We start from the raw sequence: 26,202 nt of genomic DNA, 5'->3' as shown, positions 1-26,202 counted from the left end.
AGAGTCACTTGGCCTCTGGTGGCTTCCATGACATAATCGGATTTGCCATTCAGAGTTGGCTAATTCTCCCTTTTTTGTTTACAGACCTGATGGGCATTACCAGTCCCTAAAAGCTAGTCAGAAGCCCTGACCCTCTCATCCTGCTCTCAGCAAAGATTTAATAGCCATGTCCTGCTGCAGCGAGGTTTTGTGTTCCTCAGACTTCATTATTATTACAAAACATGCACTGGAGCTTCATCCTAAATAATTAAAAACCTCTGACAAAGAAAATGAGCCCAGTACATCCTGTAATACAGCAAACTGATTTTCCCCTGCACCACAGTCGTCTGTTGGCCTACTAATTCCCCAAGCTCCAGATTTAACAATGGGCAGCTCTGTTCTTAAGAGAATTACCCAGGTTTGGCTCTGATTTCTTCTTTGTAATGGGGCAAAGGGGTGAGTTGGCTGGGTTCCTACCAGTCTCTCAAGGAGGACTTCAGTGTGCTTCCCATTGTAATTAAGTATCACTGTAATAACAGACATGCCTAGTCCTTCATAATGTGGATCACTTCTGGAAGACAAAACACAGCTGCCCCTATGGTGTGTCATATGTAGTTGTTTTCCACTTTAAAGACAAAAAGTGAGGGAAAAGAAAAACCGAAGAACTGAAAACCAAAAGTGAGGCTGGAAAGTCCCAGGCAGGTCCACTATGTTCTGAGGCGCATAGTAAATGATCAGGGACATGAAGTGACTAAAAATGATTATAATTGGGCTAGTTTCTCCCTTAAGTTGATAGCCTGATTAAAAAAGGGAAGTTCAGGAGGGGCTGTTATATATTAAAAGGAACTAAAGAAATGAAATGCAGTAAATATTCTTTGTTTGGATATCCTGATTTGAACAAAACAAGTTTAAAAAGAAAGTAATTCTTAGATAAACAGTGGAATTTAAAAGTGGACCAGGCCTGATACCAATGATTATTCAGACTGTGTTCTGTGTAATGAATATATTCTGAAACCTGGAGGGGTAAATGACCACTTTAGGACAAATGCCATTTACTCTGAAATGCTTGAGCAGAAAAATTATAAAGGGTGGAGTGGTGAAGCAGATAGTACAGTCTGGCAAAGTTTGGATGATTGTTGGGTTATGCGGTTGGGTTACTGGGTTATGGGGATTCATTTGACCCCTCCTCAGACTTTTATGTATGTTTGAATCGTGGTGCCTTAAGATGACTGAGTTTGAGTAAGCCCTGGGAGTTGGTGATGGACAGGGAAGCCTGATGTGCTGCAATCCATGTGGTCACAGAGTTAGACACGACTGAGCAACTGAACTGAAGGTGACTGAGATGTAAGTTCTTTAGAAGGAAATAGCTATTGTATTTTGTTAAGTAATTTACAAAATGTTCCATTTCAACTTCTTTGGTTGTAAATTCCTACATTTTAAAATGGGGATGATGGATTAACTAAATAAATGCTAATCCCCACCCTCACCCTCAAGATTTGTATGTAAAACATATGACCAGGTTTCCCCCCAGGATACCTCACTACCTCATCATACCTCCGACCATTCTCTACTGAATCGCCTACATTTAGTATTTTCTAACTTAAGAATTTTCCATCTTGCTTTTTGCCTAGCCCTCTCTGTTCCTTGTCAACTGTCACAAGAAGGAAGGGAGAGTGTCAAGAGCTCTACTCCCACCAAAAGGTTATGCTGGCCTGCCCCTGCCTTTCTGGGGGCTGGGACCAAAGGGAGGGTCTCCTGGGAGTGCCTCCACCTCACTGCTCACGTCTGAGGCCTCCTGTATCTGTCACGTAACCAGGGTGAGTTCCCTGAATGTGACAGTATTGCCCAGGGATCAGATCCCCTAACACCACGATTTGGGTGTCACCACCGCCACTTATTAGCTGTGATCCTGGGCCAATCAATTGCGTTCCCTGTGCTTCAGTTTTTTCCTTGGTTAAAGTGATGATAATAAATAGTTAGCTCATGAGGTGATGATTAAATGAAATAAATATATAAAGTAACTACTAGAGTGCTTTTCATAGAATAAATACTCATAAATATTTTTACCATTCTTAGGTTTTCTTATATAAAAAACATTTTTGGGAAATAATGCTTATATGATTGATGAAAAAAGTAATTTGTTATTTAGTCTCCCCATCTTATCACAAAGTACAGAATAATTCTGTTCAGTCAGTGTGTTACTAGCAATACTGTTTTTTACTGTTAGTGACTTAAAATTGATATTTTGAGGATTTAGTAGCACCCTTTTCTATGGGGTACAGTTAATATAAAGAAATAGCATGGATGACATGCCATTCTAGAAAGAAAAAGAGTATAGAAACCAGACATCTGAATTGGAATGCTAGTTTTTTTTCTTATTGCCCTTTTGGATAATTTCTCAAGGCCACATCTCCCTCAACTCTGAAATGGGAACCTGAGGCCTGCGGGGAGGTCCATGGTGGGGGTAAGGAGAGCCCCGAAGCCCTCACAGAGTTCCCGGTTTGTGAGAGTCACTCTGCAGATGTGTCCAAGGTTATGGCAGCTTAGCACAATGTACTTGCTCAGAATGTGGGCAGGGGAGGTGACATACAGGACTGGTAGCCCCTGTGGGAAGACCTGCTGCACCCTGGCTGATGCTGAGGCTGCAGAATCTAATGGCCCAAATCCAAGAACCTGCTTTTCTTGAATTCTTCTCAAGGTGCCTAACAGACAAGAACCTCTACATTCACCAAAACTTGTACTAGAAATATTCATATGACCTCCTAGTTCACCTTTTCATGACCCAGCTGGGGCAGACTGAGGTTTCTAAACCTCATAGTTAGCCTATGAAACGGACAGTTTACCCTCAGAAAGTCAGGAATTGGACGGAAGAATAAAACCATGTGACATTTCAGTGGAATTCTCCTTTTACTAAATTCAAAGATGAGTGTATTCTATCCACTTCTCCTTAATTTTTCTCCTATGCCAGAGGTTAAGCAAAAGCTTTGCAAGATATGACAAAAGATTTTTCTTTCTTTTCAAAATCTGTGTTATTAACTAAATAGCTGTATTATTTCCAGAAGGGATTGTTCAAGAATCTACTCAGAGATTCTTATCTATGTTGCATAAATGAAGCATTATTCATATAAGAATGGCCAGCATATATTTAATTTCCACACCAATAATGCCATAGAATAAAACCCAGGTCATGTTGATAGTCAATAGTGCTCTTCAGCTTCAGTTTTTAACAAAGCATTGCTCATGGCTATTGTTAAAAATCACTCTCTGCAACACTGAGGGACTTTGTATCATTGAATGGGCTGTGATTACAAAATTCAGTCTTGTAAAATGAAAACATCATCTCCCTCTAAATGCTTACATGAAAATGGGCATTGACCTAGAAGAAGTCAGTGTGGACGTAAGTGGTAGCCAACATTGAATCTATTAGTTTAAGATCATGTCCTCCTTTCTGTTTATTTTGCATTTGATGATCAGTAGTAAAAGTTGAAGGAGAGCTTCAAACCTCCTGAATGAATGTGCATGGTCTAAGGAATGGAAGAAGGTGTTTGTGATGAGTGGAGCGCTACAGAGGGATGGGGGGAGAGCGGAGGGGTGGGGACTGACCATTGGCTGGAAGGCCTGACTATAAAAATGAGGTGAGGACAGAGGCGTCGAGTGGGTCGGATAACATTGGACACAACTCAGTGGACCTGAGATCTATTTATAAGACTGAATTTAAGATTCCCTAGATGCTAAGAAGGACAAGTGAAATTAGAATCCGTTAAGTTTTTAAGAAACAAATTCGGTGCTCTCAATCTGTTGGAAAGCTGAAAAAGGAGACTTTCTGGATATAAACCTTGGCTTCTGAAAAAGGCAGAGTTTGGTGAAGTTAGTAATTGAAGACTTATTTATCATCCTGTTTCATGCCTAAGGCAATGACCTGGCTTCAAAGCTCTAGTTCAAAGGGGTCTGTCCACAAGGATCCATTGCTTTAACAGTTTAAAATGGGCTTAAAGGAGGGGGGAAATACCAACTGAGAAATGAGAGGAAGGGATTTTTGGAATATGCTCTAACCATGTCACACTGAAAGAACAGCACTGCACGTATTAGCATGTCCTGTATGCCTGGCATGGAGGCCTCTGTTTTAAGAAATAGTGTGCTTTGCAAAGTTGTGACCGCATGTTTCCAGTAGGGCCGGCAAGGTGGAAGGAGAGCCATCTTCTTCCTTCCTATACTTGAGTGACCTCACTCACCGGCAAAGGCAAGGCCCCAAAGCTGGAGCACTTATGAAGGTATTAGGCATCATTCACATAGAAAGACACAACAATGGCAGTGTGTGCTGAGCTTTGCAAAATGAACTTGGACACTAAATTTTCTCTGAATATATGTATAGGGGCAAGATGAGTAAATTGCTAGATTTTTAAGATTTAAAATAAGCACTTCCCTATCTTTTGCCCCCTGCCCCAAACACGGCAAAACAAAACAAAACACCACCCTATTTTGCACAAGGGAAAGCATCCAACGACAATATGCAAAAACTATTGAAACTTTCAGAGGAAAGATAAGAATGCTGTTAGAAAAGCTAGAGATAGGGAGTATGTGTAATGGTTTGGTCAGTGAGATTAGGCATGATAAGAATAGTTGAGAGTATGTATGAGGATTTAAAAAATGGCAAAATGGATGCTGTTAAAAAAAAAAAAGCCTGAGTAAAGAACACTAAAGCTGCTTTAGTTTTGCTGAAGTGCGTTTTATCTTTGAATGTTTATGAATTAGAAAGTTAAAGAAGGTCTGAAATAAGGACAGTTTTTTGAAAAACAGATTATGGAAATGAAAGCATTTTCTTTTAATACTGTGACTTTAAATGAGATGCTCTCACTTGACGAGTCTCTGGCCAAATGATTCCAGCACAAAGATGTCAGCTCTTTGTGGAACACTCAGCGTGGGTATCCGCATCACCTCTCCTCTGTTGCATTTGTGTTAGACATTTTTTTAACACGTTTCTGATTCTCCTATTTCTCTTAGGAAGTTAGGAAATGACTACTGTCGAAACTGCCTTATGCACAGCTTAGGCAATGCTGGGTTGCTTGGGTAAACTTATGAAGTTTTTACAGTCAAATCAAATATTTGTTTGGGGTTTGACAGAGACTGTGGGGGATTCTAGGATCATGCTGTTCTACCTGCCCAAATAACCAATGCAAAGATATGTACAAAGAGGAAATTAAAACTAGAAGAGAATTAAGATACATTATTTCCATGAGAATGTGGTGTTGAGGAGAAAAAAATATTTTGAATAAAAATTTTACTAAAATGCTAAAGGATAAAGTATAAAGTGTGTCAAGCAAATAAGTCATTGTGTGTTTGGAGGATTCGTTTTTATGTGTTTTGTTAGTAAATAGATAAAAGGAACAACTAAATTGTAGTTTTAAGTTTACTGTGTATGATTTAGTGTGTTACAGAATTTCTGCATATGAAATTAATACAAATTGACTTTGACAGAAACATTATCTCATAACTGGAAAATTATTCTAAAGATCAAGACAAAAGCTCCAAACCGGAATGAGTTGGCAATTTATTAAAATTTCTAGGCTATGGTAACTTAAGATTCTGGGGAAACATAACAAAAGAATTGATAGATGGCAGTGTATTAGATAAGAATAAACAGTGATTTAGTTTGACAAAGAGAAACAAACTAATTGAATACAGCGAGCAGAACTCATTAGAGACTATGATAATAAAGGGAAGAGAGAAAAGCATGGAATGATTTTGCCTCATATCAAGCGTCTAGTGAGACAGCAAATTGAAAATGACCTTGCAACAGGACATGGAACGAGGAGCAATCAACACTGTGTCAGCATTGGGGTAATGATCCTTCTTTGAAAATATCCTGAAAAACGCCTGGAATGCCATATTTACAGACAAAGGCAAGATGCTAGAAACAGGTCAGAAATTAATAAACATTCTTATCCAAGATTAGATACAATTAATTTTTGAAATATTCAATTCAGTATGTATATTTTGACTAAATAGGGGAATAAATTAAAAACTGTTTTGAGGGGTTTAGTTAAAAAGATGATACATATTGTTTCAAGGGAAACTGGGTCTAAAAAATGACAGTGACAAAGGGGAATTCAGGCTTATAAGTAGAATATTAGATTTTTCTGGTTTTCTAATTTAATTCTTCGTGTTGCAAATACAATGTCTTCTATGGCCCCTCCCATTCTCTCCTCTCTTAGGGGCACATGGCTTTAGTGCTCTGTTGCATCAGACACTTAAGGGACTTTGCTGGGCTAATTGCTAATGAGTCATCTGGAGGCTCCCACTCTGCTCTTCTGATTTACAGGAACGATCATCTTCCTTATCTTTCTCGTAAACCCATGCCAAAGACTGTTTTCCAAAAGCAGACAGTCTTCTCAACCAGAGTCCCATGTGCAGAAGAAACAGACTAAATGTTGAGTGTTTTAGATTCAGGTACTTTCTTTCTTTTTTCTTTCGAGGCAAGCAGAACTCCAACCACAAGCTAACCCCAAATAGGTATTTTAAGAGTGACCTCACACTGAGGCATTAGGGGACCGGGGACAGTTAACAGACGTTTCAACTGCTTTCGCTCTTGCAGCTAACCAGTGGCCTCCCTCCTGCCTCTCTACACCATACCCAGTAAAGTTGTTTAGCTGGGCTGTTATTGCTATCCTTTCTTAATTGGATATTTTCTCTGGGAACACTCATTTTGAAAGATAAGAGTTCCAGAAGTCATCCAAGAATTACTACCTTGAAATATGTATAGTTACAGGAGGAATTAATGCTAGTTATCTAGAATGAGATTCTCAAGCCTTTTAGTCTCAGTACCTCTTTACATTCTTAAAAATTGTTGTGGACTCTAGCATGGACTTTTGTTTATATGGATGAGGTCTACTGATATTTACCCTATGAGAAATTAAAATCGAGACACTGTCAAAACACAAACATATACAAGCACACATGTCATTAATTGTCAGAGCGACAGGCATCATCACATGTTTTGTCGCCTCTGGAAGACTCCACTGTACCATCAGGAGAAAATGTGAACAATAAAAGCACAACATGTCTTACTGTTTCCCCTGAAAGCAATTAAACCCCTCAGACCTTCTTCAGGGATCTTAGCAATCCCAGGGGTAGCCAGATCATACTGTGAGAGAACTGCTCATCCAGATTGCTAATTGCTAAGAAATAGAATTATTAAAAGAGCTAATAGTTAGCTCATAATGAGTGTTTAATAAATGCATATTTTAAAGTATAAGGATGAAATAATACTAATAATATGACATTCAGTAAAAGTACAACAGAACATTAAGTGTATGTATATTAATTATATGATTATATATACTAATTATATAGTAACATCTTATAACATGTATAGCATTCATATAATATATTAAGAGTCTATGTATTTAATATTAAGGCTAATAATATGAACATTTTGCTTCATCTGGTAGGATTGCATATACTCCAAGTTTCTCTGAATCTCCGGCTGTGACAGCTAGAACAGACGAATTGTGCACCCTCAGCAAATGTTCCCCGTGTAACTGGCATTCCTTACCTGTGTGCATGAGCATCAAACTACATATGAAGCAGCAAAACTAGTCTTGTCTTTGGGGAAGATAGAAAATTAGGGAGTAAAGCAGTCGGACAGGAAACGATCTGATGATTTGTTTTAAGCCTAATAATTAGTCTTTGACTGAGCCCTAAAAACTGTTTATTTTCTTTGATAAAGGCAAAAAAAGGTATTAAATCTATTTTGATTTAAAATTATAACCTGAAAGAACAGGTAAATTTGCTTTAAGATCTTTACCTTTAAATGCAGGATATGTGTCTTCAGTTTTTAGCAACATTAAATGTATCTGCCAGTGTTCAGAAATTGTGCTTCATTCATTTGTTATATCATCAGTCAAAGCAAGCACAGAGCTCTTTGACAAACGTGGGAGACCCCACTCAGCTTTTCTAGGCAGCTGCTTTTCTGTGTTGGGGGAGTTGCTGAAGTGGTAGCTGTGCTAAGCTTTACTGTAACTTTAGGAGAGCAGATACAAGTAGCTTGTCCACAGCATTTTCTTTCTTTCTTTCTTTTTGATTGACTATACAGCCACTGATATTTCAGTCTTAATAAAGTTTATTTTACATTCCTTATTCCTTCATTTGTTTTCTAAACACCCTATTATTAGATAATATAAGTTTGAATGTCTCACCAACCAAAATCTTTCCTGCTAACCTTTGTTTTGAGCCAGTGGAATCCATTTTTTAAAAAAATTGAGAATTCATTCTAGGATTCTCAGGGGCATTCTTTCTGCACTGTAGCAACTCATAATGCTCTGACTTTCTAGGAGAAATGGTTCAAATGTGAGAAATTAGATACTAAGATGCTTCTTTTTTCCTGAAACTCATAGTCACTGCTAAAATTTCAGTTTAGGTAAGTTGTGTTAATATATTTTTCTGACAGGTTTCTCCAGTTTTATTTAATTTTTCAAAATTAAAAATGGCACTGCCTTTCTTTTTAAATGCTGAGAACAGTATATTAGAGCATTTTAATAGGTCACTAAATCATATTAAAAGTTGAAACCTTAAGGGGAAGATTTTTATGTTCTTTTAACATCAGCATTTATTGAATTTGAATCTGCTTTCAACAAAAGACATATTGTCAAGATGATACCACTTTTCTTGTCCTTAAAGGTAAAGCTCTTATTCCTCTTCTCTGTGCTCTGCTTATACTCAGTATTCCTGGTCACCAAATGTGAGGGGTCACCCCCACACCAAGCACGTCTATGACACCAGCTAATGTCCTACAGTTCAATTCTGACACTTCTTTACCTGTAGTTTGTTTCAGACCCCACAGGCAAAAGGTTCAGTATCACAAGCCTGCCCCCTAACCGCACTTCTGGTGCTGGTCTCAAATCCTAGTTATTCCATGGGCTTCTGACCAGCCAGCTATAAATCAGAGCTTTCCCCAGCCCTCTCCTTGGGTTTGGCAATTTGCTAGAGTAGCTCAAAGAACTCAGAATACAGTTTACTTATTAGAATACTGGTCTTTTATAAAGGACTATAACCCAGGAAGGGCTTCCTAGGTGGTTCAGTGGCTGAGACTCCATGCTCCCAAGGCAGGGGGCCTGGGTTTGATCCCTGGTCAGAAAACTAAACCCTACATGCCACAACTAATAAATTTATTTGGGCTTCCCAGGTGGTGGTAGTGGTAAAGAATCCTGCTGCCAATGCAGGAGATGCAAGACACACAGGTTCAGTCCTTGAATTGGGAAGATCCCCTGGAGGAGGGCATGGCAACCCACTCCAGTATTTTTGCCTGGAGAATCCCATGGACAGAGGAACCTGGCGGGCTGCAGTCCATGGGGCCGCAGAGAGTTGGATATGACTGAGTGGATGAGCACATACATAACCCAGAAACAGCTAGAAAGAGGAGATGCACAGAGCAAGGAATGTGGAAGGGCATGGTGCTACCTTGTCCTTTCCATAGGAGGTATACCACCCCCCCAGCCTGCCCAACCTGTGTGGGAGGAGGTCTTCAAACCTCCTACTTCAGGGATTTTTATAGAGGCTTAATGATATAGGCATGGTTGACTAAATCATTGGCTGTTGGTGACTGATTCAATTGAGAAGTGAAAGTGTTAGTTGCTCAGTTGTGTCGGATTCTTTGTGATCCCATGAACTGTATGTAGCCTGCCAGGCTCCTCCGTCCATTGGATTTTCCAGACAAGAATGCTGGAGTGGGTTGCCATTTCCTTCTCCAGGTGATCTTTCCAGCCCAGGAATCAAACCCAGGTCTCCTGCATTGGAGGAAGACTCTTTACCATCTGAGCTACCAGGGAAGCAGGGTCTCTCTAATCCTGTGGTTACTTTCCCCAGAGCAACCAACCCCCATCATAGAGGCTTTCCAAAAATCACTCATTACCATAAACTCTCTTGTGTTTGGAAAGGGCTTGTTATAGATAACAGAAGACTCTCCTTTCACCTTAATGAAAAGTGTCACTTAAGAAATTCCAGAAGTTTTAGGAACTCTTTACCAGGTATGGGGATGAATACCAAATATATATTTTTTATTATAAATCACAGCAATCACAGTCCTCATCCTTTTCTTTTTCTCTCTCATCCTGGAGGTTCCCTCTTTCACTGTCATTTTAAAAAAATCAGTTTTAGGGAAATACAGGTTATGCACAATCATGAATGATTTAGTGAGTTTGAAAAGGGACTTTTCCATCTCTAGTGAGACAATAACTGTAGATTTGGGGGCTGGTAATTTCAAAATCATAAAGACAAAAGATCATTTTTGTGAGTTGTAAATCTAGAATAGCTTCTGAGAAAGTTAAAAAAAATCGAATTTATAGTATCATTTAAATCTAATTTATACTGTTATTTAAATCTAATTATAAATCTAATTTATATATTTCTAATTTATTTTTTGTGTGTGATTTTTCTGTCTTCCCAAACTCAGTTACTAAAACACAGTTAACCCTCAGGAGAGCTGTACGGGTCAGGGATAGACCTTTTTGGTGTGTGTTTTTTTTTTTTTTTTTTCCTTTTCTTTCCCCTTACCAATAGAAATAAACGAGTTCATTAAAACCTACAGAGCCCACAGTGTTCAGCAAAGCCCTCTTACAATTCCAATTTGTTTTGGGACTCTTGTTTTCATCTTCATCTTTATTTTGCTTTGTATCTGGCTTGTTTGGCATTATTAGCTCTTGTGAGCATGCTGATTTCCTGAGAATGAGCAGAACTTACAGGTCTGTGTACTTATGTGTCTGAGGTTCCCAAAAAGCCAAGACCTTGAGCACATCTCTTCTTTTCCCTGAACTCCAATTTTCTTAGTTGTAAAATGAAGATGCAGGACTAAGAGATCTCTAAAGTCCATCCCAGCCCTGCTATTATAGGAACAGTAATAATCCCTAACTTTGAATAGCTTGTTATGGACCAGGAATCTGTGTCTTATTTAACCTTTAGAAATTTAGCAGGTAGACACAACTGTTTTCTCCATTTTACATATAAGGCTTTGACAAGTCACTGGATATTCCCAAAGTTACAGAACTCTGGAGTCGTAGAGCTGGGATTTCAAGCCGTGATCATCTGATACAATTACTTTTCTCCACTCTGCCTGCTGCTTCCTAAAAAGGGGAAGGTCATTGGCCACCATTTTTATTGAGGGCTTAACTCTATGGCCTGCAAACTGCTAGGCACTTTGTGCAGAGTCTTATGATGTAAATATTATTAGTTTGGTTTTGTAGACAAGGAAATTGAGGCTCAGAGATAATAAACTTGTTTAAGAAACAGCCACTAGTAAATGGTAAGGAAATTTTTGAATCAAAATCTCTTAACAGAGCTTTCACTCTTAAATACCCCTAAGGGATCCTAACTTATGAAGGCTTGGTTGAGAAAGGAGGAGAAGGAATGGGAGGGACAAACTCCTCTCATCAGCTTCTGTGATTCTGGGTTGCAGCTGTCCATAAAACATCTGTCTTTCTGGATCCAAGGTGACATGCAAGGAGGCATGGATGAACAATAATGGAGCTTTGACAAGCTGTTAGGGACTGGAAGTCAGTGACCATATTCTGGATAGAATAAGTACCAAGTGCTTGAGTTTGTTTCTTGCCAGGACCACTTTGATGGCCTATGGGTTAGCTAGAGGGACCCAGCGTTTTAAAAAATTGCACCAGAGCAGTGATTCTCAAATTATGGTCCCCAGACCAGAACCATCATCATCTCTTGGGAACTTGTTGGAAATGTAGATTCTCAGGTCCTACCCCAGATCCACTGAATCAGGAACATGGGAGGAGTGGGACCCAGGAATCTGTTTAAATAAGCCCTTCAGGTGATTCTGATATAGACCCAGGGTTCTGAGCTGCTGCAGCAGACAGTGGGCACTTTCCTTCTGTCAGCACTGTGGCTCCTTGCAAGACATGAGCATGGGTAAAGGGTCAGTCTTCACAATTGAAGTTTTGAACGTGTTGCTTTTGTCTTTTACTATTGCACACACAACATTTTATCTTTGCAAATAAATGAATGTCCTAATTGTAAAATACCTGCCACTTCTCCAAAACAAGGTCACTTGCAGTTTGGTATTAAAGTGCACATCCTTAGAGACCAGATTTAAGAGTAGGAAGATGGGTCCAGGAAGCCTGGACAGATGGGTTTATTGAACTTCTCCCATTTTACAACCTTTTTTCCCTTCATGGAAACAGCTGCCACAACTTTGGCTGTCTGAACAGTTTAGGAAAGAGAAATGAACTGCAATCTTTTGCCCTTAAAGAAAACAGAACCAAGGAGAGAGAGGGTCAGCGGTAGCCAGTACTAGGAGACAGTGAACGCTTCTGGCTTTCTTTTGGAAGAAGCTTCACAGTGAATTGTCATTTAAGGGCTAAACTGTAACACAAAATTGAAAGGAGAGAAGAGTACTTCCTCCTCAAAGTCTCCGTCTCTAAACCCTGACCCTTGTTAAGCTACATATTACTGATTTCTGGCAAGTTTCTTAATCCACAGTGTCCTTGGGACAGTGGCCCTTCCCTAGTAAAAGGAATGAAATGTAGGGTATATTAGCAGGACACTAGTGTGCCAACTAGACCTCAAAACTGAACAGCCACAGCCTGCCCTCTCTGGGAACAGATGAGCTTTCCTAAGGGCAGTGATCAAAGGCACAATGTATAGGCTGGAGTTCTGACCTCAGTTTGAGGGGGGGAGGTGTGACAGACAACGTATTCTCTAGGCATCTGCATTCTTTGCCTCTGGGAAGAACCGAGATTCCTAACTCCTTATTCATCATTATGGAAAGTTTTGCTTTTGTTGCAGCTTGCTTCATTCATTGTGTTCTTTGATGCTTTAATTTTTTTCCCTATTTCATATAAACCCCCTTTGATTTCATAATCGTTTGCCTTTGCTCTTGCTCTGAAATACAGCAGAATAGAGACTTTGGGCAAAATGGTCAGTGTGCCGACTAGAGCCAGCCAGTACGGAGCGTCCTGAAAGGCAGCTGGTGCTCCAGGCAGACTGGAGGAGAAAGGCTTCACACCCCCGTAGGAACTTGCCGGAGCAAGTGCAGGAAGACTCACCTACACAACTTAACGCAGGGAATGTATAATATATCTTTTTCTCCCCCCATTTCCAAACCCGAGGGTATTTCTGAAGTTAAGAAATGTTAGTAGCTTTGAGCGTGTTCTTGGGCTGGCTGTTGCTTCTGGCAGTTTTGCACGACTTTTTTCGCACTTAGAGCAGCCACCCATTCAGGAATTCAGTCTATCTTCAGGGAAGTCTCCCTCCATGTCTGTTTAGGGAGCATACTGGGTAAGGCAAGACATACTTTGTTCTCAGATAAACTCATTTTTCCTGAAACACCAAAATCTTGAGAATTTGAAAGTCTGTGGCAGTGTTAGATGAACTTGGTAGTTTCTACTTCACCAACTATTATTTTGGGTGGGGGTCGGCAGGGAGCAGGAATTGGGCAGTTTGGGATGGGGGTGAGTCAACAGCACTGACGAAGGTGTGACAGCCTGAAAGGGAGGAAATTTTCCTCAGAAAATGAAGACTGTTCATACCCTGGTTCACAAGTGATCCATGGACTTACCAGGGAGGCAAGTATGTTGAAATCCAAGCCTTGGAAAAAAAAAAAAAAAACCCAGCCCCTTTTTCCTGTGAGAAGGAATCACTTACTGATCCTCTGGCTGCCTAGAAAAGCGCCCTTAGCCTGTTTCTTTGTTTCTTCTCTGTGAAAGGGGCAGTGAGCGTTCAGGTGAGTGAAACATCGGGGTGTCTGAGATGCTGCCGAAACAGTTCTCTGACTCCATATGTCGTGTGATGTCACTTCCCCAGGCGCTGGGAGAGGGGAGGCTGAAGCATGCTGTGGAGAGTTGGGCTAAAACCTGTGTTTTTATACTGGGAGATGAGTAGATGGGGGTATGAATTTGATTTCAGTTAACTGATGGAATTCAGATGGGGAAAACATTGTTCCTTTATATCTCCAGCTATTATACTATATTTTCCCAGTCACCTCAATATCATAATTGATTTTACTCATCACTTTGTTTCTCTTATAAGAGAGTTTCTTGGGAGTTAAAAAGCTATGAACTGAAATGTTTGCATTGTGATTTCAAGAATTTGCTTTTTCCATAGAAGGGCGCTGAGTCTGTTAAGCATGCCTTTGGTATATGTGTATGCTGAGAACAACAGACTTGGTGGAGTGGAAATCATTAACAGAGCTAAACTCAATGTTTCACTCTGAATCAGTATCATGTTCTTAGGTATCTCTTCTGCACATGGATACTTTAAAATAATTTTTCTCCATTACAAAAATAATTAGAAAATACAGATAAATGAAAAGAAAAAATTTCTATCAAATAGCCTTATCATGAATACTTGTGGAATATATCCTCATCTTTTTTTCTCTTGCTTTTCCTCTTTTTCTCTCTTATCAAAAACTGGAACTCAGCCTGTTTTTGGACCTGTTTTTGAGGTTCAAAAACTTGAACCTCATTGTGAATGCCTTCTTATGTTATTTGACCATCTTTTCTAGCCCTGTGTTGGTAACTATGCAGATTCCTGTTGTATGACTTATAAATAGCTTGTGTAATCCACTGAGATTGTGGGATATTTAGACTGTTTCTAGCTGTTCACTAATACAAGCAATGCTGCAGTGAAATTCTTGAAAAACTTTTACACTCACTCGATTGCAACTTTCAGATAAATTCCTGGAAGTGTTATTTGCTCATTCCCAAGCTTCTGTGACATCCCCCTCCAGGAGGGCTTATTTTTCTGGGATTCTGTGTTCAGTTTAGATCACTTAAATATAAGATTTCAAACAGCATTTCTCCTCTCTCATTTTGTGTGTTACTTTTCTATTTTGTATTTCATCTGGGGAAAGAGAAAAGAAGTTCAAATGGACTCCTTTGTTAAGTGGGCCTATTTTTCTCAAAGCTGAAGTCTTGGCAGTGCATTCATAATATTGTTTAAAATCTCAGCTGACTGAGTCAACAGCACTTAGAGTAGGAATCCTCTATACACCCTTGGTTGGTGTCCATAAAACTCCATGAAAGACAATAATTGGGCAGAAAACAGGTTGTGACTGACAGGGTCAATCAACTCTTTCATCTGACTAAAAAAAATTAGAGGGTCACCATTCATTAATTCACCAAAGAGATTTTGAGCCCCTCCTATGAACCTTTCTGGGTGCTTGGAGCAAACCAGTGAGCAGCTCCTGTACCTGTGCAGCTGACGTGGTAGCATACAGGGGGAGGTGGTGTGCAGTAGTTTGAGTAGTGTGTGAGAAGATATCAGTGTCACAAGAGCAAAATAGACGGTAGTGTAAGGAGGATGGGCCACAATGTACAGAATGAAGGAAGATGTTGGCCTCAGTGAGACGCTGACATTTGGGCCAACAAATGTGTAGGAGAGAAGGATGGAGTATGCCGACCTATACCTGGCAGGGACGTGCCATGGGCCAGGACTGCAAGGGCTGAAGAGTTGTTGCATACCCAGGCACACCATTCCAGAATGTACTCAGCCCCAGTACCTGCCTTGCTTATGGTCATCTGGAGGACAGCCTTGAGCAGCCAGGCCCGTCATGCTGGGGCAGGCCCTGGGAAGCCTATCTTTTTCATGTAGAAAAGAACAGAACATCCTCTGTGTGTACCTGGGTCAGCCGGGTAAACGAATGGAAAAGAAATTGGGCCCAGAAGGAACCAGAAGCTGTCTACAATGAATGAGAATTCTTTCCCCTCATGAGCTAAATAAAATATAGGATGCCATGAAATTCATGAACTAGGCTTTCTGAAATGAAATATAGTCTAGTGAAATATTTAGGCTTATTGGTAACATCTAAATTGCATGAGAAAGGGTATAAATAATCCCATTTGGAATTCAGTGGACTGTATAGGTGATTTTGAAACCCTAAACCCAAAAGAATCAGCCAGGGCATCTTTCTCAGCTTGCCCCATTTTACAGTGGGGAAACTGAGGTACAGGCAGTTGCAGGACTTGTTCCCAAGCTGGCATGAACTCACCGCTGAGTTGCTGTGAGCCAGATTCACAAGAGACCTGCATTTCCTCCCTCCGTGGATCTCTCCCAGGGCCTGTGTGTTTCCATTTCCTTCACACTTCCTTGTTCATCAAAAGGACTGATTGATAAATACATTTCCAAATAACATCAATTATGAGATAATTTCCTCTCACCGTTCCTTGAACTGATAATCGATTTCTACTCATTAATGTGCTGTGTGGCATGCTTGGAAACTATAAACAAATTACTGAACTCTATTTTCCTTGAAAGAAAATGTGCTACACACATCATGAAAACCAGATGGAGCTGGTAAAATTCATCTAACCAGGATTTTTCAAACCCAGCAACACAGCAGAACCCAAGGGGTAAAATTAAGTTCCACCTTAGTGAACTGATTAGATGAGATTGTTCTGTTCTGGTCTGATTTGTTTATAGATACAGCTCAGATCTTTCTGTTGAAGCTCACTCTGTCAAATCTGTCCCTTGAGTGGTAACATTGTAAGAATATGGTTTTGTCATCAATAAAGCCATTGTGTATAATACCTATTAGATATTGAGTGGTGGTTGTCAAGAATATAATCATCAGAGCTAGAATTTGCCATTGTAATAAGTCTGTATTAGATATTACTCAAAGGTGTTTTGTTCAATAAGAGTAATCCATCTCTAGGAAGAACAGTTTAAGAATGACTTGCCACAGAAAAATAGGCATTGTAGAATTACAGTTAAAACTGCAGTCTTTTCCTGTATCTTTTCCACATTTTTCACATGCTCCTTTTTATTACTTTTCAGACTCATCATTTTATTCATTTTAAAATATTACTCAAAATCTCTTATAAACTTCAAAATTTCTGTCTTAAATAGTTTACTTAATATCTCTATGCTCAGTTGCTCAGTTGTGTCTGACTCTTTGCAACCCCATGGACTGTAGCCCACCAGGCTCCTCTGCATATGGAATTTTCTAGGAAAGAATTCTGGAATGGGTTGCCATTTCCTTTTCCAGGGAATCTTCACCCCCCAAGGATAGAACCTTCAACTCCTGCATTGACAGGTGTTTTCTTTACCACTAGCGCCACCTGGGCACCCCAAATAGCACTGTGACTGAACTTAATTTTTACTCCTCCCCACTTAATTAATACCCTGCTGCTGCTGCTAAGTCGCTTCAGTCGTGTCCAACTCTGTGCGACCCCATAGACGGCAGCCCACTAGGCTCCTCTGTCCCTGGGATTCTCCAGGCAAGAATACTGGAGTGGGTTGCCATTGCCTTCTCCGAATTAATACCCTAGGAGAGTATTTATCATGATTTCTTTGTCAAATGATTAGAGATTGAAAGGTAGCCCTGAGAAACACAAGAAAGCCAACATACTTGGTGTGTTTTATGGCCCAGGAAGTGTGCACATGTTTTATATGCTACACCTTTAAGTCCCTCAGACACCCTGTTTTAGGGACGAAGAACCCAGCCCACAAAGATTAAACTGCCCAAGTCATATAACCTATAAGACACAAAGGTGCATGTGGACCTCAGCCATTCTGAATTTAAAGCACATAGTCTTCCAGTCTTCTTTCTCCTTCCCTTTATGGCATTACCCTGGACCATTTTTTCCAGACTGAATATAAAAATTTTGAGTAGCATTTTTATATTTGGAGGGGCTTCTGAAAAAAAGTTTTTTTTTTTCCCTACACTGCTTTGGCATGATTCCTACCAGAGAGCCAGAACTTTATCCATCTAATATTCCTGTGTATACTGGCAGTCAAGGTAGATACTAAACAAAAGCAGTAATTCATTCAACAAATTTATTAATCATGACATCAAATTATGAAAACTGTGCTAGGTGCTGGGGTTCAAGGGGAGAATGAGACTCTTCACTTCCGTCCTCATGGAGCACACCACCGGGGGAGGGATGCGGTCATTCCAAGTGTGATGACCAGGTCGAATGGGGAAGCAGTTGGTGTGTGGGAGAGTTAAAAGGTAAGCTTTGAGACTTCCCTGGCAGTACGGTGGTTAAGACTCCACGCTTCTACTGCAGGGGGCATGCATTCGATCCCTGGTTGGGGAATTAAGATCCCATATGCCATGTAGAGTGCCCCCCGCACCCACCCCCCTGCCGAGAAAAAAGTGAGCTTTAGTCAGTGGACCAGACTGAATGCAGTGGACATTGTGGGGGTGGGGTAGGGGAATGACTCACTTACCGGAGCTGATAGAACTTGAACCTCGGGGCAATAAATAAGAATTAGGATGACGGAGGTAAGTGGTCATGGCAGAGGGACTCTGTCGTGCGCAGGGCAGTTTAAACCCATTTCCTCCTGCCCTGGCTCAGTGAAAATGTTTTATTCCTGTTAGATTGTTTGAGTAGAAAATAGGATCATAATAGTTTCATATGAAAATTTTTTGGTTAAAGCAGAATACTTCAGTTGTATCACATCTCTCCTCAAATAACAACCTTCATTTCGGGAGCATGGACATTTATTACCCACCTGTGTTTCTTCCCACTTGGCAGAGTTCCCAATTTAAAAAAATAATACAGCAAGCAGTCTCTCAACAAATGTATAGAATCTGTGCTTGAAAATGTATTAACTTGTCAGCTATCAGTTCCACTTCGCTGAAACTTGAATCTATTTCAAGTGTCCTTTGAAAAGAACTGATGGGTTTTTACCCACTCTCATCGTTACATCCAATGTTTGAGGAGCTGTTACTGAGGCCATGCAGTGAGTATTCAAATCTCATGAAAAACCTATAGTAATCCTAACCTTTGTAATGACAGTCTCTGAAATGAAACAGGGAATGTAAACAAGTTATATGAGAGTGCAGAATATTTGAATAGCTACCCCAGTATTCTTTGGAGAGAGTTGGTCTGCAAGACAAGCATTAGACGCATTATCAGAGAATAATGTTACAGGATAATTACGGTGACCCATTCATTCATAGGACTTTCTCATCCATCTTGGGAATGTCAGTATTAAAAATGGTTCATCTCAAGTGTTTCCAAGTATGGGTTTTTTGGCTAGTATATTGAAAATAAATTTAGTTGAAAGGATTTATTACATTTAATTTGTAATATAATAGACATGAACATCTGTTTTAATTGATTTTTCCTCAGTTGCTCTGTATGGAGGATTTTGGCCTTTTAAGGCTGTATTTTGTGGTTAGGAGGTAATGAATGTCAAGTGGAGGGTAGTGCTGTCGTAGAGTTTATGCTCCTGCAGTTCTCCAGTTTTTAATTGCTTTCACAGAGACCAGAGTGGAAGCCAGCTCACTGATTTATTACCGGATAACCAGGGGCAAGTCCCACTTCTTTCTTCTGTAGAATAGGCCTACTTACCTTATAGGGTTATTGGGAGGCTAGAGAGAGATAAGGATCAAATGAGCATTAAAGTTCTGTGCTTAGCATAATGCCTGGCACCCAGTAAGCAATCCCTTCATAAACCTTAGCTGAAAACAAAGACTTTAGGGCAGTTCTTACTGGAGCTGTGTTTGCCTGTCCTTGTTTTAGAGTTAAAACAGCAGCAGGAGCAACTGTAATAGACACCTTTTAAAAAGTCAGCAATTAGACTTTGTGTGAATGGGGAGGGTTACAGAGAATGTGATATTTGTTTTTTCACTTTAACTATGATCTAAAGTGTCTTTTAAAAGATGATGAAATAATCCTGGTGGTATGCAGATATGGCAGAAAATGCTTTGGTGGAATATGAGGGTGACTGGATTGGGGAAACTGCTGCCTGGCATGCACATCACTTTGTGTAGGTCTCTCTCTCCATTGTCTTCCTCTTTTCAACCAAACTCTCCTTTCCCCCTGCACCCCAAAAAATAACAGCAGTGAGTTAAGTCAGCCCAATTGTCATGTGAATAGAGGGTGGCTTGGGGTTAGGTTCTTAGTTTATTAATTGACTGACCATGGCACTAGGCATGTGGGATCTTAGTTCCCTGCCCAGGGATTGAACCTGCATCCCCTGCATTGGGATCACAGAGTCATAACCACTGGTCTGCCAGGGAAATCCCAAGGTTCTTTGTTTGTGTACTTAGATGCTCAGTCGTGTCCAACTCTTTGTAACCCCATGCACTGCAGCCCGCCAGGCAGGCAAGAATACTGGAGCAGGTTGCCATGCCCTCATCCAGGGGATCTTCCCAACCCAGGGATCAAACCCAGGTCTGCTGCATTGCCGGTGGATTCTTTACCATCTGAGCCACCAGGGAAGCCCAAGAATACTGGAGTGGTTAACCTCCCCCTTTTCCAGTTTGGCTTTCCTGAATTCTGCAGTGGAGCATGGTCTTTCTGTCACTCACTCTGAGAGGTTCCCATCGTCTGCATGACTGAAATGTAAAGTGATGCCTCCGCATTGTGGCTTCTGTGAGTCTCCTCATTGCCAGGAAAAGGGTGATGAGCTCAGCTTCTGAGGCTCTTTATTGGCATTAAAATTGGCTCTGATCTATGGAAGTGGGCATTTTCCAAGACATTTCCCCATTCCCAAGAGCTCCATGGAGATGTAGTTGCGGGAAGCAAATCCAATCAGCAGATGGACCCGTCTGTAGTGATGGTCAGACTCTCAGCCTAGTAGCTTGTTGGCCTGACTGGTGGTTCCTTCCTTCCTTTGGGGGATGGTTAGCACAGATGATTGTTGTTGAGCCTAATACAAAGTTAAATTATACTTATGTTTACTGTTCTAACTGCAAGCAAATAGCAAGTGAAAGTCACTGAGTCGTGTCCAACTATATAGTCCATGGAATTCTCCAGGCCAGAGTACTGGAGTGGGTAGCCTATCCCATCTCCAGGGGATCTTCCTGACCTAGGGATTGAACCCAGGTCTCCCTTATTGTGAGCGGATTCTTTATCAACTGAGCCGCAAGGGAAGCCCTACTAACTGCAAAGATGTGGGCTAATGTAACCGCCTGCCCTTTGACTGGAGAGATTCACATAGGCTGTGTAGAGTATTTAATTTCTAACACAAGTGGAAGTAGTTCTGGGATGTAGGTTATCCAGCTGCCCTTTTTAAAATTTGAAGTGTGTTGGTTATCTGAAGCAATGATAAAGTCGTCTCTTAACCTCTCCTTTGCTATTCACTCAGACCTAACCTGAGAATTTGTTTTTCAGTGATCTCAGTGGGTCAGATAAATCACACTAAACTTGAAATTTTCGATGGCTTACCTTGCCAGGCTACGCTGAATGTAAGTAGAAATGGTTGGGCTGCAGTCCATGGAGTCGCAAAAGAGTCGGGCATGACTTAGCAACCAAACAACTGAGTCCAGGGGGCTCTGAGAACTATGGGGAAAGCCGCCTGCTCCAGAGGCTGCCTCCAGCCTTGACATGACCAGTTCCTTTCTCTTGAGGCTGCTGTTAACTAGCTTTGTCTGGACTCCTGGGTTACAGGGATAGATTGAAATCGGGTGGGCAGTACGAGGAGGTGGAAGGAAGAGCATCTTGGAACCTGGGTCACTGTCCCAAGAGTTCATACCTTGTCCGGAAATAGGTAGAAAGTTCCCGAGAGGGTAAGTGAGACAGACTCATTTCACCTTCTTTATGGATTTACACAAGGCAGGTCAGAGCCTAATATCCTGTGTGAGGTGCCTGGTCTTTTCTCTGCTTAAGAAAAAGAAATGGTTGGAAGGCTTTAGATGCGTTTGTGTAAACCACCCGCGCTCATGAAGTCTGAACATAAATGCAAGAGATGTTGTGTTTCTGTCCTGAGCTTGGTCAGTGCCCTGGCACACAGCTGCTTTGGGGTATTTCGTCTCGTCTTGCCCCCGGGCCCAGGTCAGCGGCTGCCTTTCTTTGTCTTCTCCATGCAGCATTTCTTCTTGACTGGCTCCTTCCTCCTGGCCCTTCCCATCTCTTCCTTACCCTTCTTGTGGAAACACCTGCTGACGAATCCCTAAATGGCTTTATTTGCAGTAAAAGAAGAGCAGCTTGGTGATTTGATTCCTGCATATGCTTTCATTTGGCCGGAGGTGGGGGGTATTTTTTAACTCCTGGGAACACTGCAAATAAATGTAAAATAAAGAGGCATCTCTGCCTTTAGCCCTGTTAGGGAACACATGAGCATTTACTTCCTTGGGGCAAAGTCCAGCCTCAGAAAGGATGATAGGTATAATAAGGTTTATTTCCTATTTGTGCCCAACCACGAGTAGGTATCAGCTGTTCTACTTTGCATATGAAAACCGATAAAGCTGTTTCTTTGTGTGGGCAAGCATCTGCTCACTGTTACTGCCATTCCATTTCTTTTCTTCAACCAGCTTCAGCTGTGTGGGGTGTTTGAGTATTGTGACATCCTCAGGGTTAGACCCCAAGGGAGGAACACAAAACCTCACCATCCTATGGTACCTTCCAGTACGTTCTTCCTTCCATTGAGGCAAATGTGCTCCATGTTCCCTCCCTCCATTGCCTTTTGTGGTCACATTCTCATGGCCTGGAATATCCTGTCACTGTCTTCTCAGCCAGGCCTTCCTTCTGCCAGATTCTACTTTGGATGTTCCTTTTGCATTAGTCCTTACCCCTGGAAGAGTGTGCTGTCAGTTTGCCCAACCTCAGGGGGCTGTTGTGTTGCTTACTGTGTGTATGGGAGCCCCTCTCCTGCCTCCACGGGATGGTGTGTATGCAGAGGCTGGTGTGGTGTAACAGCAGAGGACCAGAGGTCAGAACCGCCGGGAGTCCTTGCGTGTGGGACCTTGTGTGTATCTCCATTTCACTGGGCTTCAGCATCCCCATCTGTGAAATGGAGGGTCGTTTCTTCAACACCAGACCCACAAGTGTGTGGTCGAGAACTCAGTTTGCTGAAGTGAGTTTAAATGTACCTTGTAATCTGCACCTCATGAAATACATATTTGTAGTGTGAGTTTACTAAAATCAGAAACAGCTTCTCAACCCAGTGGAGCTGTATCATATACACATTTAGCAGTTGCCAAAGTCACCTTACTTAGAAGTGCCCCCTGAAGCTAACCTTGGCTTCCATTGCCCTAGCTGTAGAAAGCGACAGCTGACATGCTAAAAAAAAACCAAAAGAAATCATTTTTGTCTTTTAAGTGTTCAAGAATTCACTAGTAAGTTAAGGATGATTTGACAGTGATTTTAGGGATTTTCATGGGTAATTTTGACCATATATAATTTTTACTTCAAGTGCAGACTTTACAACCAAGCCATAGTGTGTTTGCATTTTACTTCACATAGTTTGCATTACTTAGCTCAGTGCTGAGTGAATGCCTGCTGCTGCTGCTGCTAAGTCACTTTAGTCATGTCCGACTCTGTGCGACCCCATGGACGGCAGCCCACCAGGCTCCCCTGTCCCTGGGATTCTCCAGGCAAGAACACTGGAGTGGGTTGCCATTTCCTTCTCCAACGCATGAAAGTGAAAAGTGAAAGAGAAGTCACTCAGTCGTGTCTGACTCTTAGTGACCCCATGGACTGCAGCCTACCAGACTCCTCCGCCCATGGGATTTTCCAGGCAAGAGTACTGGAGTGGGGTGCCACTGCCTTCTCCAGAGTGAATGCCTAGAAAATACTAAATAATACTATAATATAGTAGGAAGTTCTAAGACTTTGACAAACAAGCAATAGCATTTGTCCTTCAGGAAAGTTTGGATGTTCATGCTTCCTAGTATTTGGTTTGGAGGAACTATTAAAACCCATTCTCTATTATCCCTGGAATAAAGTAAACATTTAGATTCAGCCTACTTGAGATGTAATTTAGGGCACAGCAGTGTTTTGTCTAAAATTTTGGCCTCCATTCTTGCCCCTTCCCTGTACTGTAGCGATTTTTGTGAACACCCACACCCTGGGGAAAGTTGCTCCAATAATTAAAAAATCTCAAGTTGTCCTACGGGAGTACTTTTTCCTCTTATGACAGCTGGTCTCTGATAATAAAGACCCACAGGTTTCACATTTGTCCACTCAGGTAATAAAATTCTACAGTTCCGTTACAGATCAGAGGAGAGTGATATCTTTGTAGCACACTTTGAGTTACTGACAGATCTTTACCACTCCATCTGGGAGCTCACCATGGAATCAGACATCAGAAGTAAAGCAAGGTGAGGGTATGGAGGGAGGAGGTCACCAAAGAACAGCTCTGGAATACTTGCCTTTGAAGAAGACATTGGGTCAGCTAAGCCCTTGGCTCTTGAAGACCCCCTCTGAGATTTCCTAAGAGATATCCCTCTACCCTTCCAATGCCCCCCAAACCCGAAAACTCTGTGCTTTAGAGAAGCAAGGAGAAATATAAGCCAGTCTAAGTGTTTTGAGATGACTTTTCTGAGCAGTATGTTTAACCCGTCTCCTCTGAGCAGACCACTGTTCTGGCTGCTTGTTCCTGGTTCCTGAGTGTAGTACTGGGAATGAATAGTGGTTGTGATTTGGGAAGAGGACAGTGCTGAATGAAAGGCTATCATTCTTTTCCCATGAACCCAGAAGATATGTCTTTAAACAATATTATCATAAGAAAGAAGAAACTGAATTGTCTTTTGTCAACTAATCTATAGTTTTTTTAGCAACCATGTGTAGCCTATTATATGTGTTGTAGGCAGAATCATAACTAAGATTTTTTTTAAAAAATTTAAATTTGAGATATATTTCTCATTTGATAAAATGTGCCTATTTCAAGGATACAGTTTGAAGTTTTACAACTGGGGTAAAGTATGTGCCGTTGGTGGATAAAAAACTAACATCTAAAAATGGCATCAAACTTTTATCTGGCATTTCAAACATACTTCTCAAACTGCTTGCTCTAACCTCATTTATATGTCACAAATGTATTTATCAATATCACATAACTAAATCATCCCCAAAGGTGACTATTTAAAAATTTTCCATTAGCTAATTAAGCTCATAGCCTTCTTGACCCAGAAGATAATTTTTTTATCCTCGTCTTAAAAACTGTCATATCAGCATATTACCTTCAAAAGTTATTGAACCAAGTGATGAAGGGAAGCAGTTATTTATCCTGTTCAGCAGTGTTTCTTATTGCAGATGTTTCAAAGATCTCAAAGTCCCCACTATCATGACCCTTCTTAGAATCTATATATACATTTAGATATATAAATTAAAAATTTCACATCTATCTGTCTAATTAGAAATTCTAAATATTTTCAGCATTTTCTGTGGCTTGAGTGTTTGGAAGAGCTTAGTGGCAAAGTGGGGAGACCCTGTGTCAGGCCTTGAGTGATGGTAAGTGTGGAGGGCTTCCAGGAAGGGGATGGTGCTGAGCATAGAGCAGGCAGTAAAGTCCCATGAGAGGAGAGTGAGTCATGGCCCTGTTGAAGGGTATTGGTTCATAAAATTATATACTTAGGAAGTGACCAAATTAAGGACCATTTTATAGGCTGCACAGGGAGGTTTGGATTTTATCCTAGAAGCATTTGAAAGTAGTTATGAATTTTTCAGCAAGACAGTGATGTCATTAAGGTAGTATTTAAGAAGATTTAATTCCTGTTTTATTCTCTACATTTTTATGTAACAGATATGGTTGTTTACCAATTTAGCTAAGTAAATTATCCCAAGAGGGGATAATTCAGATTTGTCCTTAATCTGATTATCCTGGTTTAACCTTTTTGACCCAAAAATTATGTTCCTATATAACCGGTCTTCTATAAATATTGTATATATCCCTGGAATATGGTAAACACAGGCAACCATGACCTGTTAGTTTTCTCATTCTTTGTCCAGCATTTTCTCCTAGAGCACTTTTGGTTGAGGCTTATTATTTCCACTTAAAGAAAATGGCTTAATATTGAGGAGTAGAAAATAAAATTTTCTGACTTCATTTAATCAGGTTTGTCCTACAAATTACACAACTAAATTTCCTCTCTTGGATGTGAATTCTTTGTGTTTTTTTTTTCCAATCAAAATAATGGAAGAAAGAAGAGTTTACATGATTAGTGTATTTAGAAATTAAAATTTTATGTCAGTAAGCATTAACAAAGGCAGTCAGTGGGGAAATAGTTGAAAATAATATTGTTGATAATAAATATATAGACTAGGTCAATAAATACAACTTATCTCCTACCATTTAGCATTCATATTTCTTGAAGAGTTAAATTGTATATTTAAAGTTAATTTGGGGAAATGTCATCATTTAAGAAGAAACTTGATAAACTTTTCTTATTAAAAATAAGCCTATTAACTAAACAATGCTATAAATCATTAAGTATCTTCTGATTCATAATTCATAAAGGTTGGTCTGTTTCAGTGAAGGTTGACTTTTTATTTGAAAAACATTATTGCAGTTGGAAAAAACAGGTGACCATCAACACCAAAA

General features: G+C 40.5%; 1 protein-coding gene and 1 long non-coding RNA gene across 5 annotated transcripts in view; one reads left to right on the top strand and one right to left on the bottom strand.

Annotated features, from left to right (window-relative positions):
- Positions 1-26,202, top strand: part of LOC129650163 (guanine nucleotide-binding protein G(q) subunit alpha) — a 318,833-nt gene that overhangs the window by 131,953 nt on the left and 160,678 nt on the right. The window lies entirely within an intron of this gene.
- LOC129650170 (uncharacterized) lies at positions 19,589-20,379 on the bottom strand. The gene is made up of 2 exons (XR_008713645.1): positions 20,249-20,379; positions 19,589-19,757 (listed from the first exon to the last, which is right to left on the bottom strand). It is a non-coding gene; the product is annotated as an uncharacterized LOC129650170 (long non-coding RNA).

The sequence above is a fragment of the Bubalus kerabau genome, chromosome 4 (assembly GCF_029407905.1).
Source record: "Bubalus kerabau isolate K-KA32 ecotype Philippines breed swamp buffalo chromosome 4, PCC_UOA_SB_1v2, whole genome shotgun sequence".
Taxonomy (NCBI): domain Eukaryota; kingdom Metazoa; phylum Chordata; class Mammalia; order Artiodactyla; family Bovidae; genus Bubalus; species Bubalus kerabau.
This window is presented reverse-complemented; position numbering and strand designations above follow the sequence as displayed.